We start from the raw sequence: 19509 nt of genomic DNA on the forward strand, positions 1-19509 counted from the left end.
CTCTTACGTTCTACTGTTGTGGTTCTCTGAAGGGGAAGGCTGGAGGCCAGGAATGTGCTCTTGTCTTGAGGCACACATCATTGATATCGCCAACGAAGAAAAAGCTTTCCTGATGATGCCGCAAACGAGAGTGTAGATTCAAGAGTCACACTTGTCAGTTGCCACACAACCTCGGAGACTGATCTCAAAGCTCGCACATTGGCACAATGCTCCTCAAACATCCTTCTTTTCAGGCAAGTACCTGAGTTTTTGGTTCCATAATTCTGGACCCATGAGCAGCCTTCTCCTCAGCCTCTGCTAGGAAGGTGGCACATCCTCACCCATTGTCCGCTCCTCCAGCTCCCTTGTGCCCTGTGAATCATCCAGTGTGATGTGCTCCCTAACACTTCTAATTCCTCCCAGGTGAAACTATCAGAGCTGGGGCCTGGGAGTGAAAAAACACAAGATGCAGCAAGTGGCATTGAGGGGTTTGGGGCAGGAGCACTTGGGGCAGGGTCATGCTCCAGAGACTCCTGTGTGACCTGTTCCTCATCATCATTTTACTCATCATTAGCATCATCGTTATCCTAGAATCAGAGAATGATACAGCACAGAAGGTGGCCATTCGGCCCATCATGCCTGTGCCGGCTATCCAATTAGTCCCAATCTCCTGCTGCTTCCCCACAGCCCTGCAAAATGTTCCCCTTCAAATATTCATCCAATTCCCTTTTGAAAGTTACTGTTGAATCTGCTTCCACCACCCTTTCAGCCAGTGCATTCCAGATCTTAACAACTCGCTGCATAATTTTGTTTTCCCTCATGTCACCTTTGGTTCTTTTGCCAATTACCTTAGTCTGTGTCCTCTGGTTACTGACCCTTCTGCCACTGGAAACATCACCATAATCGACATTGAAGAAATATATGCCCTGCTGTCCCCCCTCATTATCTTCCTCTTCCTCCTCCTGTGCCCCCTGTTGAGGTGGTAGATCTTCAGGAAAGAAAGGTAGAAGCTAAAACCAGGTGCATATTACTTCTCTGGGATTACAGGGACAGAGAAGAGGGTGGAAGCTTGTGGTGGTGTGGTTCTTCACAGGGGTGCCACGGACAGTGTAGCTGTTCAGTCACTAACCTACCAGTGGCAAAATACTCTGCAACAACCTAACCAGCCAATGGGAATTCAAAAGTTTGCATGAATTTGACATGTTTACGTGTACTTATTTAAACGATAGAAGTAGGGAATTACATTTTTACATTCCAACTGTCAGGTTCATTTATTGTAGGATGGAAATAATAATTCTGTCCAAAAGCGCTGGATTTTAAGAGTGAGGAATGTGTTTCCTTATGTATGTTTTTCTTCCAATGTATCAATCAGTCACATGTAAGCATGGAAAGCTAAAGCTGTTGGTGTGCTAATCAAGGTTTAACTGACCAATACTTAAGGTTTTATAGTATAACAAAGCACACTTGTTAATATGATTTAGCTGTTTTATGGGGCAGACCTAAATCATGTGCATAACGAATTGTCCAAAAGAGCAGTGTGATTGACAATGAGGGCCAACACCTGCTAACTGTGCTAACCAGCCATTTAAACCACTGCAAAAGTACAGGGAAGAGCTGGGCAGCTGTTCATAGTTGTGTTACAAAGGCTGTCATACAAAGGTAAAGAAGGTATGATGACCAGGTGCTGGATGCACTTCTGCACCATTTGAGGAGGTCACTCTTGACATTGTTGGGTTGGGGAGCACTGGGAAGGTGGCAACAATGAAGCCAAAGGCTATCCAGAGCTCACAGCTAGTATTACAATATTCATGCAATGCTGTCTTACTGGGTAATGGTCACACACACACACTGAGCTACAGTAACGTAACAGAGAGTATCAGGAAATGAAAATAGTGCTTGAAGGTGGATATTTTGTTCTCTTTTGTTTTCTCAGGGATGGAATAACTAAGTCAAAGCGCAACTCCATAGCATGTATCCTGTACCAGACACAGCTTCCAGTTAATGACAGTATAAATGTGTCTAATGAGACTGAAATTTAGCAGCGAAGCATTGACAGAGTTATGGCACCTCTTCCAGGAAGACCTCCACACAACTTGTACGGGACTGCCAATGGCCATCAAAGTCAAGGGCCCCTCAATTTTTATGTGTTTGGTTCTTTCCCATCTAGCACTGTGTATCAAGGAAGGAACAAATACATCATTCAGCAGAGCCACGGTCTCCATCACTTTCACCATGGACCAACAGCAGCAAGATGAGAGGGCAACGTGAATCCATAGAACCAGTGGTTTTCATGAGTCCAAAGGATCGTCGACTCCACCTATTGCTACTTCAGCCCCTGAACACAATGCAGTGCCTACGAGATGCCAGGGGATTTTCTTTATCACGGTGTGAGCATGGTATCAGCCACCAGTACAGAATCATGCAACACAATGCCTGCTTTCCTAGAAGATCTTATGACGTCTTAATCTGTGCCACTCTTAGTTGAACACAAGAACATAAGAAATAGGAGCAGGAGTAGGCCATTTGGCCTCTCGAGCCTGCTCCACCATTCAATAAGATCATGGCTGATCTTCTACCTCAACTCCACTTTCCTGCACTATCCCCATATACCTTGAATCCCTTAATATTCAAAAATCTATCGATCTCTGTCTTGAATATAATCAATAACTGAGCCTCCACAGCCCTCTGTGGTAGAGAATTCCAAAGATTCACCACCCTCTGAGTGAAGAAATTTCTCCTCATCTCAGTCCTAAATGGCTGACCCCTTATTCTGAGACTGTGACCCCTGCTTCTAGACTCCAGAGCCAGGGGAAACATCCTCCCTGCATCCACCCTGTCAAACCCTGTAAGAAATTTGTATGTTTCAATGAGATCAAATCTCATTCTTCTAAACTCTAGAGAATATAGGCCTAGTCCACTCAACCTCTCCTCATAGGACAATCCCCCCATCCCAGGAACCAGTCTGGTGAACCTTCATTGCACTCTCTCTATGGCAAGTATATCCTTCCTTAGGTAAAGAGACCAAAACTGTACACAATACTCCAGCTGTGGTTTCACCAGGGCCCTATATAATTACAGTAAGATGTCTTTAATCTTATACTCAAATACCAACGTACCATTTGTTTTCCTAATTGCTTGCTGTACCTGCATGTTAACTTTCAGTGATTCGTGTACAAGGACATCCAGGTCCCTTTGGGCATCTGCATTCCCCAATCTCTCACCATTTAGGAAATACTCTGCTTTTCTGTTTTTTCTACCAAAGTGGATAATTTTACATTTCTCTGCATTATATTCCATTTGCCATGTTCTTGCCCACTCACTTAGCCTGTCTATATCCCCTTGAAGCCTCCTTGCATCCTCCTCACAACTTACATTCCCACCCAGCTTTGTTTCATCAGCAAACTTGGATATATTACATTTGGTCCCCTCATCCAAATCATTGATGTAGATTGTGAATAGCTGAGGCCCACGCACTGATCCTTGCGGTACCCCACTAGTTACAGCCTGCCAACCCGAAAATGACCCATTTATTCCTACTCTGTTTTCTGTCCATTAACCAATCCTCAATCCATGCTGGTATATTACCCCCAATCCCATGAGCCCTAATTTTGTTTAATAACCTCTTGTCTGGCACCTTATCGAATGCCTTCTGAAAATCCAAATACACCATATCCACTGGTTCCCCCTTATCTATTCTGATAGTTACAACCTCAAAAAAGTCTAACAGATTTGTCAAACACGATTTCCCTTTCATAAATCCATGTTGACTCTGCCCAATCCTATTGAAGGGGCATGAAGAGTGGAAGGTTAACACCAGGGAGACATTATGCAGCCAGAAGTACCTACACCAACCACCAACACAAGCAGAGTGATTGTGCAATAAAACTTATGCTACAACCAGAATTATTACCAAAAAAAATATTCATATTTTGAAGCAACGCTTCCTATGTCGAGACCAATTGGGGTAGCCTTAGAGTACAACCTCACCCACTAGGGTTTTTGAATAATTGTCGGCTACTGCATACTCCATAACTTCACCCCAAAGGGAAGCCTCAGCATGCAGGTCGATGGCCAGGATAGCAAAGCAATGGCACCGTGTGATGGTGAAAATCCCAATGAGGAATTAACAGTGGTACCAACAATGCAACAAAGAAGACAAGTGTGGCAGGCACGAATACCAGATGCATTCCAAGCACTGCCACAGCTGCACTATTTCCTAAAGGGCAAATCACTTTGCCCTACACTTTATGCTCAGTTCTTCAAAATTCATCGATTGCTATTTTATGCTGGGCTCCTCCTATATTGTAATCAATGACAATAAAATACTCCGGTACAGTGTTCAAATCAAGTGCCGTGCATTTATTTTTCCTAGTGTGTGAATGTTGGCAACTTAAGTTGGCACAGTGCTGTTCTTGGTACTTTGTTTTAGATGTGTGACACCTGAACTACCACTCCTTCGAAGTGATTCTCTTGTGAAATGAATAAGTGTAGCTGACTCCAGCATTTCACTGGCAGCCTGCTGGGATTCAGGGGGCCTTACCTTGGGATGTGCATTGCAAGGATGTTGCATTTGAGTCAGCCATTTCTGAAACTGCAGTAATCAATTAGTATGGTCTGTTTTCAGCTACCATCTCCCATGCCTGATGTATCAAACACCTCTGAGAATGGGAGGGGAGGATGAGTATCAGTCCCATAAAGTGTATGTCTCCTCTCCATGACTTCTTGCAGGAGAGCTTGAAGCTCCTTGTCTGTAAAACTAACTATCCTCACCATGTGACCCTCAATTCTACAGTAAGTTTGCTTAGTAAACGTCTGGTCTGACCTTCCCAGTACTGCTTCGGGTGCTTAACGGCCTCCTACCTACAGTTCACAACTGCCTGCAAGGATGAGTGTCCCTCTGTTTTCATTAGCTGGCCAGCTGTGAAGGAGATATCACCCATAGATTGGAAACAGCAATATTGTGAGTAAGCCAGCAAGGGTAAATTCTCCCCAAAACCTTTACTATCCCACAGTTAAACCCTGAATAGCACACATACAGCAATGCCTAGGCTCCAGAGATTCGACAGGAGAATAAGATGTTCCTCCCTGTTTCTGCAATTCTGCCTGCCTAAAAACTCTTTAAAAGTAGCAACAGTGCCACTGAAAATAACTAAAATTACTGTTTGTTGTTCTACTTATATGTAGTAAATATTTGTCATCCACATTTATTAAAATAGATATGTGTGGCGGAGCCACTAAGGGACTCAGACCAACTGTATATAATTCCCTTTAACAATATGTTAGCTACAGCCTGAGTCTGTATCTTTGTTTTTACTGTTTGCATGTACAGAGCGCGGTCCCTTTAAGAGCGTGGGTAAACGTGATGACGTCACGTCGTTCATCACGTGATCCCCCACCTCGTGGAGCCTCCGAACTGACTGAACCAGTATACGTAGTTCTCTTGCATTTTGTTGTTAAACTCTGTTAGTTTTTCATTAAACATCGTTTGTTTGATCGCCTGAGTCGACCTCAGTCTCTTGATAGGAACTAGACATTCCTACATATGGAATCATTTTTGCTCTTTTTTTTGTTTGGTTATCTGAAGAATATTTGCCACTTCTTTCTAGCTTCAGCTGAAAGTGCTGATATCATGACACAATGACATCTAACTACTAAGTGAATTTGTTGTAAATTCCTCTTTGATATCTTTAGTTATAGCAGAGAGACTATTGCAGCCATTTTGAAGTTTACAGAGAAATCTTCAGAATGTCTTTGTTTGCTATTTATAGCGAAACTGCAAAACAAGTGTAGAAAGAACACGTTTAGGATTTCATTACAGATTGTGAACAGAGAAAATCTTTCCCCCCTCCCCCCCAAATTTTGAAAATGGATTTAATAATGATTCAGATTTGCTGCAAATTCTTGGAACTATAGATGTTTATAGCACAGAAGGAGGCATTAAGCCCATCGTGTCTGTACCAGCTCTTCGCTACAGTAATCCAACATTAATCTCACTGCCCTGCTCTCTCCTCATTGCCCTGTATCATCCTCTACTCAAATATTTATGCTATTTTCTCTCAAAAGATGCAATGGTCTCTGCCTCAGTCACTTGCTGTGGTGACCTTTCCAGGCTCTGCATAAAGAAATTTCTCCTAACCTCTCTCCTCACTCTCCAAACCGTAACATTTGCATATTGAATTATCATTGGCCTGCAGGCATCTGTAAGGAATACCTATTATATTCACATGTGATCACATGCTGAGTTGTCATTGGCCTGCAGGCATCTGTAAGGACTACTATTGTTTTGAAGATCCAGGCTAGGGGTCCTAATGCCAGGCTTTTCCCCACGGTGCTGCTATGAGTAAGATCAGACCTAATCTTATATATATAAAAGGATACTTCTGTCTGTCATTCCGTCTGTCTGTCTGTCTTTCTGTCTGTCTGTCTTGAATTAACTCGAAAGTTATAGAGCGTACCTACACGTGCGTTACGTCGAAAGAAAGCTGACGATTCCAGAACCGTCCTAAGCATATTTACGTTTCGGCCGGACAAAAATTGCGCCCGCGGTATCCAAAAAACGTTCAACATTCTGCTCATTATCCGCTCATTAACATCGAGTGACGTCGAGGTCGACCAATCGTACGGCGGGTTCCTGGCGCGTGCGGCCGGGCCCTCCTACGGTCGAGTGACGGGACGATTGACCAATCCTACGCTTCGGTGACCTGACGGTCCACCAATCGATGCCTGTGTGGGCGGGCCTTATCGTTCTGAACCGAGGTGAGTCGCCGCCATCTTGATTCCAAACTTTTCCTTTCTTTTTCCCGCTTTCTGCGTCTTTAAAAAAAAAGTTGCTTTTAAAACACATATTGTTTTTAAAAAAAGTTAATTACTTTCTAAATCTTTTATCTAATCTCATTAATTTTCCTACCTTTCCCCGTTTTTCCAGGTAGGCCTCGAAGCCTGGGCATCTGTTGCCAGCCATGCTGGACCCCAGGCAATTGTTTTGTGGCAAGCTCCTCCCACCCCTCACCCCCCCGCACTGGGCCCGATTCCGAACCAGCAGCCAGCCATCTTGGTAAAGGCTGGCTGGGCTCACTGCAAGCTCCTGGCGGTTCATTCAGGGGGGGGCGGGGCTCGGGAGGGGAGGGGGAGCGGAGAGGGTTACCCCGGCAACCGGGCTCACCAGCCGCAATCAGCCACTCAGGCCCAGGCCCGGAGATCGGGAGGCGGAGAGGGGAGGAGTGTTACCAAGGCAACCGGGGCTCGGGAGGGGAGGGGGAGCGGAGAGGGTTACCCTGGCAACTGGGCTCGCCAGCCGCAATCGGCCGCTCAGGCCCAGGCCCGGAGATCGGGAGGCGGAGAGGGGAGGAGGGTTACCAAGGCAACTGGGGCTCAGGAGGGGAGGGGGAGCGGAGAGGGTTACCCTGGCAACCAGGCTCGCCAGCCGCAATCGGCCGCTCAGGCCCGGAGATCGGGAGGCAGAGAGGGGAGGAGGGTTACCAAGGCAACCGGGCCCGGCCAGCCGCAATCGGCCGTCTCAGGCCCCCCTTCCCCCTCCCCCCTCCCCCTCTCCCCTCCCTCCCCCTCTCCCTCCCCCTCTCCCCCCTTCCCCCTCTCCCTCCCCCTCTCCCTCCCCCCTCCCTCCCCCTCCCCTCCCCCTCCCCCTCCACCCTCCCCCTCCCCCTCCCTCCCCTCCCCTCCCCTCCCCCTCCCTCCTACTCCCCCCTCCCCTCCCCTCCCCCCTCCCCCTCCCCCCCTCTCTTTCTCGCTCTCTCTCTTCCCCCCCAGTCGCTCGCTCTCTTCCCCCCCAGTCGCTCTCACTCTTCCCCCTCAGTTGCTCTCTCTCTTCGCCCCCAGTCGCTCTCTCTCTTCCCCCCAGTCGCTCTCTCCCTTCCCCCCAGTCGCTCTCTCTCTTCCCCCCAATCGCTCTCTCTCTTCCCCCCAGTCGCTCTCTCTCTTCCTCCCAGTCGCTTTCTCTCTTCCCCCCAGTCGCTCTCTCTCTTCCCCCGAGTCGCTCTCTCTCTTCCCCCCAGTTGCTCTCTCTCTTCCCCCCAGTCGCTCTCTCTCTCTCTTCCAACAACAACATGCCCTCAAAAGACCCTCGGCACCGCCGGGCACTTCAGCTAGTGCATAATAAAAGAGTTAAACTGTAATACTCCGCTGTCCTGCAAGTTATTATTTTTGTACAAAGTGTGCAAAACAAGACACTAACCTCTCTCCTCACTCTCCGAACCTCTCTCCTCACTCTCCAAACCTCTCTCCTCACTCTCCAAACCTCTCTCCTCACTCTCCAAACCTCGCTCCTCACTCTCCTAACCTCTCTCCTAACCTTTCTCCTTACTCTCCTAACCTCTCCTCACTCTCCAAACCTCTCTCCTCACTCTCCAAACCTCTCTCCTCACTCTCCTAACCTCGCTCCTCACTCTCCTAACCTCTCCTCACTCTCCAAACCTCTCTCCTCACTCTCCAAACCTCTCTCCTCACTCTCCAAACCTCTCTCCTCACTCTCCAAACCTCTCTCCTCACTCTCCAAACCTCTCTCCTCACTCTCCAAACCTCTCTCCTCACTCTCCTAACCGCTCTCCTCACTCTCCAAACCTCCCTCCTCACTCTCCTAACCTCTCCTCACTCTCCAAACCTCTCTCCTCACTCTCCAAACCTCTCTCCTTACTCTTCAAACCTCTCTCCTCACTCTCCTAACCTCTCCTCACTCTCCTAACCTCTCTCCTCACTCTCCAAACCTCTCCTCACTCTCCTAACCTCTCTCCTCACTCTCCTAACCTCTATCCTCACTCTCCAAGCCTCTCTCCTCAGCCTCCAAACCTCTCCTCACTCTCCTAACCTCTCTCCTCACTCTCCTAACCTCTATCCTCACTCTCCAAACCTCTCTCCTCAGTCTCCAAACCTCTCCTCACTCTCCTAACCTCTCTCCTCACTCTCCAAACCTCTCTCCTCACTCTCCTAACCTCTCCTCACTCTCCTAACCTCTCTCCTCACTCTCCTAACATCTCTCCTCACTCTCCAAACCTCTCTCCTCACTCTCCTAACCTCTCCTCACTCTCCTCACCTCTCTCCTCACTCTCAGTGACCATTTTAAATTGATGACTCTGCAATCAAGGAAGTAGTCTTTTCCTAATCAGCCTATCAAAATCCTTCAGAATTATAAAAACCTCTATTAAATCCCTTAGCCGTCTCTGTGGAATCCGTTATCTTCAGTGGAAATATCCTCAGTATCTCAAGTCTCTCCTCATAAGATTAGTTCTCCCTCCCTAGCGAATGTGCATGGTACACTCTTTACAGTTTTAATGTTCATTCTATAACGGGACACCCCAAGCTGCACACAGTATTTTAACTAATCCATTGAAGTTGTCTTCAATTATCAAGATAACACTTTTTTAAAAAGGTGTGTCGGCCATTTGGAATTTCACTGAGAAATCATGTTTTCAAAAGGAACTCTCAAAGGCAAATCATGTTTGGTATAAATGCAGTAAAAGTACATAAATCATTGAGGTAGCAAATCAGTGCCCACAGATAAATAAGGAGAAAATGGACAGACAGCACCACAATTTTCCTCACGTGTGTTGCACAGGATTATTAAAAATAATTTACTGGATCTGCTAAATGCCTGAACCATTGGAAATCATTTACACAGGCTCCACTTTCAGAGGAGGAACATGCTGCTTAGCTCTGTCACATCAGTCAATCGAGTTTCTGCATATTTCTCAGCTGCCGATAAAACCTTGCATGTGTGCTGGTGCCTGAGTTCCAATGTGTTCACTCATCACAAAATCCTTTAAGTGAGAAAACACAGCAATTATAACCTAGAAAGCTGACAGCCTGCATTTGAAAATGATTGTGAAAGCTCCCAAGATTATATATATTACCATTCTATAATATGACATGAATATGTCTTTGTGAAAGCAAAGTCTTCTTGGTCACTCGTCTTGAGAAGTCCCAGTCCCATCTACCAGGCTGGTGGTCTGCTAACAACACTGCGCCTGTCAATCTCAAGTATGTGCAAACCGTCAGTAAGCTGCAGTAATTGCTTAGTCATTCATCTTGCTGCTTAAAAAAACATTTTATAGTGAAAGCCACGTTTGGCAAAGTTAAACACAGTAAATCCTCAAGTGAAACTGAGGGGTTGCTTATTATTATGCTGAACAGGACAGGTTTATTGAACAGAGAAGAAGGTTTGAAGGGCACACCAGACAAAGGTTGAAAATAAGATTTTGGAAAATCTTTCTTTCATTAAGTTGAAATTCAGAAAAATTGGACCATCTCCTTTTCTAGCTGATCATTCCCAGGACCTCAAAAGAATGGGCTTACCTTCTTCTGTCCTCCCTTCATCATTCAAATACAATGGCTTGGTGTCACCTTACCATTACTTGTTTATTTATCTCTCTTACTCTCTTCATTCTTGGTGCTGTCTGAAGCTTTGGTTCTTGGCCTTTCACTTAGGCTTCTCAGTAAATAATATAAGTGCTTGCTAATATTTTGTGCAGCTACTCAGTGATTATTTACTGTGGTTTAGAACAGTCCAAAATCTTAACCGGTTTGCCTCTGTTGTTATTCATCCTCAACAATCTAATGGGAGGACAGTTGACATGTTTGCACCAAATGGGAATTAAAATGCAGATCCAAGTGTAAAAGTAAACGATGATGCTGTGAATAAGTTTATTAAACAGTAATTCAACTATAGTTTATACAATTTATATTTATTACAACAATAGATAGGTTTTATCGCGAACGTTTCATTGGGTTTATTAGAAAAATAATATTTAAATAACCAAAACCTCTCCGCCTCGCTACCTCTCTTTCCTCATTTAAGACGCTCCTTTAAACCTACCTCTTTGACCAAGCTTTTGGTCACCTGCCCTAATTTATCCTTATGTGGCTCGGTGTCAAATTTTTTGTCTTAAAATACTCCTGTGCAGCACCTTGGGACGTTTTACTACATTAAAGGCGCTATATAAATACAAGTTGTTGTTATTTAAATCCATTGGAATCAAAATGTATGCCCAGGTATAAATCACCTAAGGACTGTGCGGTACTCTAACAGATACATAACTTTATCACTGATACATGACGATCCTCTCCATATTACGAGTCACTGACTTGTCAGCTCATATCGAGGATGATTTTCAAGTGTCGCCCCCCCCCCCCGGTTTCTTGTCTGAAAATGGGCAACCGGCACAGGAAAATCCAGGGGGACTGCCCCTTGGACACTCCAGGACCGTCTGATGCAATTTTCAGGTGGGCCTGTAAATGGCCGCACAGCACTCCCGCCTGTTTGAGGTGGGAGGCTCTTTCCATGTGAAAATCGGGCTCCATGCCATTGCATGGCCCCAGTAGCAATGTTGACGTACAAATGGGCGGAGCTTGTTCCAATGATTTGTACCAGGCGGTGAGCGGCCTAACCAGGGGTTCATAAAGGGACGGCTGCTGGTTGCTGCTCAAGGGCCTCAAACCTCTATTTCTTTTATTTTGGGGGGGCCAGGAGATGCTGGAGTGCAAAATAATAGCATCCCACTGCCAGCCCGTTCTGACCACCCTCTGGAAGCAGCACCCCCTGTCCACACGCCCAAGGCCCGACCTGCCGGCCAACTAAGCGTAGGCATTTCCTGCCCTCCCACAAGCAACAAGCAGCAGCCGAGTGCCCATTTGCTGCCCGAAGCTAACCGGTTGCATTCAAATGAGGCCTAAGCCTAAAAATGCTTTGGGCCTCCTGGCGTTGGCTTCAGGTGTGCCACCCACTGGTCCCTGGCATGGAGTGGCCTAACCAGTGGTCCTTAAAGAGACCACTGCAGGCCTGCACCAAAATCTACGTGGGGTCAGGAGTGCTCCTCCACACCCCTTAAAAATACTCTGTCATAGAGTCATAGTCATAGAGTTATACAGCACAGAAAGAGGCCCTTCAGCCCATCGTGTCTGCGCCGGCCATCAAGCCCTGTCTATTCTAATCCCATTTTCCAGCACTTGGTCCGTAGCCTTATATGCTATGGCGTTTTAAGTGCTCATCTAAATGCTTCTTGAATGTTGTGAGGGCTCCTGCCTCTACCACCCTTTCAGGCAGTGAGTTCCAGATTCCAACCACCCTCTGGGTGAAAAAGTTTTTCCTCAAATCCCCTCTAAACCTCCTGCCCCTTACCTTGAGACTATGCCCCCTGGTTATTGACCCCTCTACTAAGGGGAAAAGTTCCTCTCTATCTACCCTATCTATGCCCCTCATTACTAGTCCCTGTGTGGCCCTCTACCCCCGGTTCCATGCTGTCAGCCACCTTAGCGTAGCAGTCAACCAATTTCCCACCTTCCCTCACTGGCAAGCTGCCTTGGGACGCTCATTCAGAGCTCGCCCGATAATGAGGCCTGACCACCAAGACTGTTCAGGCCTCTCGCCACTGTGATCGGGAGGGTGGCATGATTTCAACACCCACCGCCTGCCCGAATACTGCAGCATACCTGATTTGGCCCCCATGTCTTCTCTCCAACTACTGATCAAGTTTGGTGGTGTCCCGCACCATGGGCTTTGGTCATTTACCTCATTTTCTCAATTTACAAAACACATCTTTCCTACAGCTCTGTTTCTCAAGGGCGCAAACTCTGCTTTCTGAGCCCTGGAATATTGTTGTTAAACTATGGCACTGCGATAGATTTATTGACCCAATTCTACTTAAAGAGCCTCTTCATTCCCAAATTAGTCTGATTTGCCTTTCTTCCAGCAACATCTGTTTTGTGTTGTAGCCTCCAGTCAGCCAGCACTATCTGCAATAAATTAGTAAATCAGAATCCAGTTTCTTTCAAACAGTTTGTTCCATTTTCCTTTGGGGCAGGACAACATTTATCCCCTCCTTACGAGTTGATTTCTCCCATATAATACAAATACTTGTTCTCTCTTGGCCTGACTCAACAATTGCTCCAGTGCTGTGCCCAAATTTCACTCATTATTTATGGCATCCTCTCTAATGGTAATATCATAGACAGCAGCCTCATTATAAAACTATGTCTGTCTGATGGGGCATTAGAAAGAATCCTTTCCATTGAGGTTCTCAACATTGGATGACTAAAAGCACCCATTTTAACACAGAACATTTAAGTGAGTGCCACTTTGAATATATAACAAAACCTTTGTCCAAAACACTCCAACGGCTAATTATTACAACACCAGGCATGGTACCAGAGTCTAAAAATGGAAAATCCACACAGTGCCTCCTATGAGTTCATATCCTGGATTAGTTAAAAGTTGGCAAGGGAATTTTGCATACTGTAAGTCTTGCAAGTCTCACCAAGACAGTGACTTTCAGTGAGGAAAGACAGATATACCATTGAATAACGACAACTTTGCATGCAGCTTCTCCAGATCACAGCATCCCGAGCCCTGGACTGTCTGCAAGATGTGTGTGTGAGGCAAGACGTACCAGATGTGAGTAAACTGCCAGCGTTTACCCGCTCTACATTCATTTCATTGAACTGGTGGTGTTTTTTAACAGTCATTTGTAATATCAATGCCTGATTATTGTTTCTTTATGCAAAGAAGTAGTAGTAAATTAAATGAATAGGCAATTAAGGAATTCAGGAGAAACTTCTTTATCCAGAGAGTGGTTAGAATGTGGAACTTGCTATCACATGGAGTAGTTAAGTCGAATAGCATAAATGCATTTGAAGGATAGATGGAGAGGGGTGGGAGGAGTTGGGCCAAATGGCCTGCTACTGTGCTGTAAATATTATGTAATTCTACGTAATTAAATATTCTTATCTTGTAAAAACAGCATACTGCTTGTACTTGGGCAAATCAATTGTAAAGATAAGAACAAAACCATTCCTGTCACAGTGCCAGCACAACTGCATCAGATGATGTTCAATGAGCGAGGATGACTGACCCAACCTGTATTTGCAAGGTTAGCCCATTTAATTAAGTTGAATTCGCTGTCTGCGTGCATTGACCTAGGCACAGGGAGCAAGATACATGAGCAGGATATCCAGTGAGGCTGCTGGGAAAATCTGAAGGCCTGCAGCCGCTTAAAGGTAAGTGGCTACGTATGGGGTTAAAAATTCTTAGCGTCTTTAGAATGTATTTAAATATTTGTCAGCCTTTCCAAAAGCGGCGTGGCGGAAAGAAATGTCAGACCAAGGGAATGCAAATCCAAAATGGAGGCACAAAATGGAGTCACACTACAGCATCTGACCCCCTGTTTGATGACTTGCAAACTGGAGGTGCAGCTGTGTAAGGCGGGTGCAAGGAGGACTGCCCTGTTTGGTACTTAAGAGCATCCAACCCAACAGATAGCAGTGCAGCATGCCTGGCAGGAGCTGGCAGCCAGCCTCAGTGTTATGTATAGTGCCTGCAGGACCCAGGAGCAGGCATGGAAGAAGATCACATACTTTAAGGAACAGAGCAAGATAAGACTACCCAAGAGTACCATGTACCTAGTAGCTGCTCAAGACTGCAAGCAACGCAGTGTTGTCAACCTGTTCTACATTTACTGTTGGTTCATGTCAATGACCCTACAGATCTTTCATTGCATCTCATGCACACCCATGCTCCAGCAAGGAACACGTTCACACTAGAGCTTAGAAATGAAAGATTTGGCACATTCACATCTTTAAAGAGCTTCATACATAAAATCCTTGTAACACAACCTAACTGTATGCTGCATGGTCACTTACTGACGCCCAGGATGGGTTGGAGGTTGGACAACTGTTTGCCATTGTGTACTTGCTTCTCCCAAGAATACGTCTCTGCTTGCATGGCAAGATGGCACATAATACAAAAGAACTCTAATTGAGGTGTTTAAGATGATTAAAGGATTTGATAAGGGAGATAGAGAAAAACTATTCCCTCTGCTGGGGGAGTCCAGAACAAGGGGCATAACCTTAAAGTTAGAGCCAGGCCGTTCAGGGGTGTTGTCAGGAAGCGTTTCTTCACACAAAGGATAGTGGAAATCTGGAACTCTGTCCTCCAAAAAGCTGTTGAGACTAGGTCAATTTAAAATTTCAAAACTGGGATTGATAAATTTTTGTTCGGCAAGGGTATTAGGGGTTATGGAAACAAGACGGGTCAATGGATTTAAGATACAGATCAACCATGATCTAATTGAATGGCGGAACAGATTGCAGGGGCTGAAGGCCTACTCCTGTTCCTATGTTCCTATAACAAGAGAAGGGCACACATCTTTGATTCCCTTGGAGGAGACCACTCTGGACATCCCAACCCCTAGTCTGATGGCTTGCAAAGTGGAAGTGCTGCTGTATGAGGAGGGTGTGAGGAGGACTTCCTTGTTTGGCACTTAAGAGCACCCTCCCCAACCGATAGTAGTGCAGCATGCCTGGCAGGAGCTGACAGCCAGCTTCAGTGCATAAGAGCATGGAGGCAATCGAGGAAGGTGAAACTTTCATAAACTCGACCAGTACCATCCTACTCTTGTTTTCCTTCACACTCATTGCCACACAAGAATACAGATAGTCACGCAACCATCACACAGTTTACTTCAGCGCAAGCTCTGTTTGAAGCCAGCGTTCTAACACGTGTGCCTTTTCTGTCATTGTCAGAGCAGGCTGGCAGCACTGTAAGCTTCCCAGAGCAAGACAGCACCACACAGCATCCAAGAATATTTCTCTGCTTGCACACAAGTATCAACATTTACAAGCGGCAGCAAACCTGGAGAATGCAGTTAGCGAGCTTGAGGAGGTGGCACCAGGCGAGTCATTGCCTACAGGTGATAAGGAGCATGCGGTGTGGCAGAGTTGGAAACTGTTGGGTGGGTGACCATGTGGCTGCCATCAATGACCCTTTGTACTCTGTATCCAAACCAGCTTCCTGCCCCTCACCCCCCCCCCCAATTAACTTGACCATCACTTGCCCATTCCCTGGACACCACAGCTTGCACCTAAATGCCTCGGATCCCTGAGCAACTGTGAAGGGTGGTAACGCACAAACATCTTTTCACGTCCTCGCTCACTTTTCATCTGTTCCTGTTCTGCTGAAGACCTGTAAATGCTTCACTTACAGTCTGCTTTCCAGTGACTTTGCAACAACAATGAAGTATTATTTTTCAGGGTGTTAAAAAGCAAACTTACCCGAATGAGTAAAGTAAAATTTTCCCCCAAAGGTTATTCCAGAAATGACATATCATTAATAAAAATGTCATCAATGTTGAAAATATCTGTAATAAAAAAACAATGCAGTGCTAAAAGGTATGGTGAACATTCGAACCAAAAAAAATAAATCCAAAATTCCTTTGTGGCCACTTAAAGGGGATTAAACACAATCCCAGCACAAAGGCAGGGCATTCTGACAGGTACTCATTTAAATCTTTTTGCATACATTCTAGGGCTTTCAGGAAGCTACGACACAAAAGGATGCAATCTCATTGTGGGCGTCCCCAGTGCAAAAACAAATACGATTCAGGTTGTTTAAATAACAAGGATCAAATAACGGATAAAAGTAGAAACTAGCAAATGATTTGAAATGGATTGGGAATGCATAGTGGGCGCAATGCTTTCAGAAGCAAGGAAACAGTAAGATTCGATTTGAGAGGATTTGATCATTTCTTCCACAATGCTGCTAACTTGTGGAATTAGCTGCCATCTGGTGCAATGAATGCAGGTTCTGTGGGTCCTTTTGAAAGTCTCAGATTTCTTTTCAGGAGGCTGCACAAGGGTATAAATTAACTATAATAAAAACAGAAACTGCTGAAAATACTCAGCCGGTCAGGCAGCATTTGTGTAAGAGAAACAAAGTTAATGTTTCAGGTCGATGACCTTTCATGAGAAGGTCATCGCCCTGAAACGTTAACTCTGTTTCTCTCTCCACAGATGCTGCCTGACCTGCTGAGTATTTCCAGCATTTTCTGTTTTTATTTCAGATTTCCAGCATCTGCAGTATTTTGCTTTGGTATAAATTAACTGGATAAAGTAACCTTTTAGAAAACAGAGATAACAATGAGTTGGAGCTGCATATAACATCAATTCACCAGATGAAAAAGCATTGGATGGACAAATGCCTTATCTTTTTCCACTCATTAGCTTTCTTAATTTATATTTTGCCTCCATGTTATCATTGCTTCTTTTGTCTTCCCTTCCTTTCACTGCACATTTTAAGGGAACAGATGTTTTGCTCCCAGGCCTCTGCCGATGCTGCTGTGTTACCAGCTGCTGGATAGTGTGCAAGAGTGACTCCATTTTCCCTCCTTCCATGTTGGAAAGCACCTAGCCTCCACGTAGTATCTCCCCTGAAACCTGGCCAAGATTTGGTGCCCACCGTGTGAGAAATAATAAGCACAGAACCATGACCTAGCACAAGTGTCAGCCATGGCTTAGTGGTAGCCTCTGAGTCAGAAGATTGTGATTTAAGTACTGAGGGAGCTCTTTCAGATGAGATGTTAAACCGAGGCACCATCTGCTCTCCCAGGTGGACATAAAAGATCCCATGTTTCGAAGAAAAGTGGGGAATTCCGCATCCAACACCTAAAAACAGATTATCTGGTCATTATCACATTGCTGTTTGTGGGACCTTACAGTACAAAAGTACTTCATTGGATGTAAAGCGCTTTGGGATGTCATGAGGTTGTGAAAGATGCTATATAAATGCAAGTCTTTCTTTCTGTATGGCACACAGATACAATGCACCAGTGTATCACCTCTCAATCCGTGTATCCTTGTGTTCCAATGGCTATGCACATGTGGCTCATCCCTAATCACATCCTGACCACATTACTGGTTACCATCTTGACTCCATCAGCATGATTAGAGTGCAAACAATATTACATTTCCCAGTTTTGTATTCAGAGCCAAGAGAAACAGAAAACACATTACTTTATCACTGATGCTTAAAATTGTCTGACATTGTCTTTGAAGCAGAATTAGAAAAATTGCATTACTGGCTCACGAAGTTGCATATAAATGTAGTCTATGTTTAAAGTGTTAAAAGCCAGACTAAAAATCACTGTCATCTGGATCTATAAAAGCCAGTGTATAAATTAAGGACACTCAATATAATGGAACGTCTGGAAATAACCCAGCAATCCTCACCTTTATGCAGCATCTGAAATCATTTTGAAGTTATTAACATAAATTGTGTCTGTCTTCATCTTTCCCTGACTGACATTACTTTCTGTTATGATGTATAATAATATCATGTAACATCAACCAGCAATTGATCAACTTTACACAGTTTTACCTAATTGTATATACTATAACATTTGAAAAAGAGTTTGTTTTTAAATATCCAGCGACTATAATATAGTTTATGCAATATTTTATGTATGGTCATAAATATTGTATTAATAAAAATCACAAATGGGACTTGAATTTGGTTGAAGTGAATGAGTAGACCAGAACATTTCATCGTTGCACACATTCTAGCTACTCTTGCATCAAGCTACCTTAAAAACCACAAGAATAGCTTTGCTCACTCTGGACTATGATTGTCAGTTGTGTAAACAGAACAAAGCCAGCACATAGAGTGTCTTGAAAATATTTAATTTATAAAATATATAAATATACACAAAGCTAGAACATTAAAAAAAAGCAGTAACAGGACAGACATCAATTCCCATGTAAATAAAAAGTCTGGGTTTAACTCAATGATTGAATGGTTAGAGGTCTTTAGCCCAACCACTGTTGGCTCTCAATTAATTTCATACATAATATACCGAAAAGATTGTATTAGTGTGTCCCAATTGTGTACAGTGCAGTGTTCAAAACATATGGCAGCCTAGCACAATCACTGGATTTAGCTCTCTACCTGCACCAGCAGCAAAGAGATTCGTCGGAATTCACCGACCGTTCATACCAAATCATGCTGGAGCTGTAAAATAACAAGCTGTCTGCAGTCTGCACCGTACTGCCTGCCCCTGCTACCCTGCACAAGCCCCTGCTTAATGCAACCTTTGCTTCCAGACTTCCAACCAAATCCACAAAGCAAGCAAAAGCTGGGCTTCTTCGACGTTTGGGTTTCCCTGTTAGTTCGGCAGGAAATTATTCCTCCTAAGGAGAGGACAACAGCCCTAACTTAAAGAATGCACACAAGAATCAGATACATGTTAGAAGCAAAATGCTTCAGCAAACAAAAGACACTCAGGCAAAAGCTTTTTTTCTAAAGCACACAGAATAAAATCAATTCCTGTCCATATTTGAACTCCCTGGAAATTCAGGGCAGGTCAGTTGAAAGTACATTTGGAAAAGAAAACGACTGTGTGACTCTGTGGCAATAGTTAAGCTTACTTTACCTCAAGGGAAGGCCGTTTGGTACTCCTGTTGTGGTAGATAATAAAGATCACCTGGATTGGCTGGTGGTGCACAGCCTAAAATATCCAAAGGCTGTAGTGAATGAAGCCCTCAATTCAGCCGGCAAAATAGTTAAGACAAGCACTGGCTCTGCCCTCTTGGAAGAATTTCCCTACGTTTATCAGTGTGTGCAAACAGAGCACACAGCTGCCAAATGCAGCCCTTCCCTAGGCTCTGCCAATATTCTCCTTCCTGTCTCGCTCAATCTTTCCATTCACTGCAACACAGAAAGAAGAAGGGGAATTTAAACAAAAACACTGCAACTGA

At 44.7% G+C, this 19509-nt stretch overlaps 1 protein-coding gene and 1 long non-coding RNA gene across 2 annotated transcripts in view; one reads left to right on the forward strand and one right to left on the reverse strand.

Moving 5' to 3' along the window:
- The window catches only part of LOC147120195 (SPATS2-like protein), a 390413-nt gene extending 371019 nt beyond the window's left edge, over positions 1–19394 (reverse strand). Inside the window, exon 1 of the mRNA XM_085985783.1 lies at positions 19185–19394. The gene's annotated coding sequence lies outside the window, so the exon portion shown is untranslated. The remainder of the gene's footprint in view (positions 1–19184) is intronic.
- On the forward strand, positions 1498–3352 carry LOC147120196 (uncharacterized). Its single transcript, XR_015077850.1, has 2 exons — positions 1498–1807; positions 1913–3352. It is a non-coding gene; the product is annotated as an uncharacterized LOC147120196 (long non-coding RNA).
- Positions 19395–19509: the final 115 nt, after the last annotated feature.

Source organism: Somniosus microcephalus, chromosome 4 (assembly GCF_052327205.1).
Source record: "Somniosus microcephalus isolate GS21.2 chromosome 4, FLI_Smic_1.0, whole genome shotgun sequence".
Taxonomy (NCBI): domain Eukaryota; kingdom Metazoa; phylum Chordata; class Chondrichthyes; order Squaliformes; family Somniosidae; genus Somniosus; species Somniosus microcephalus.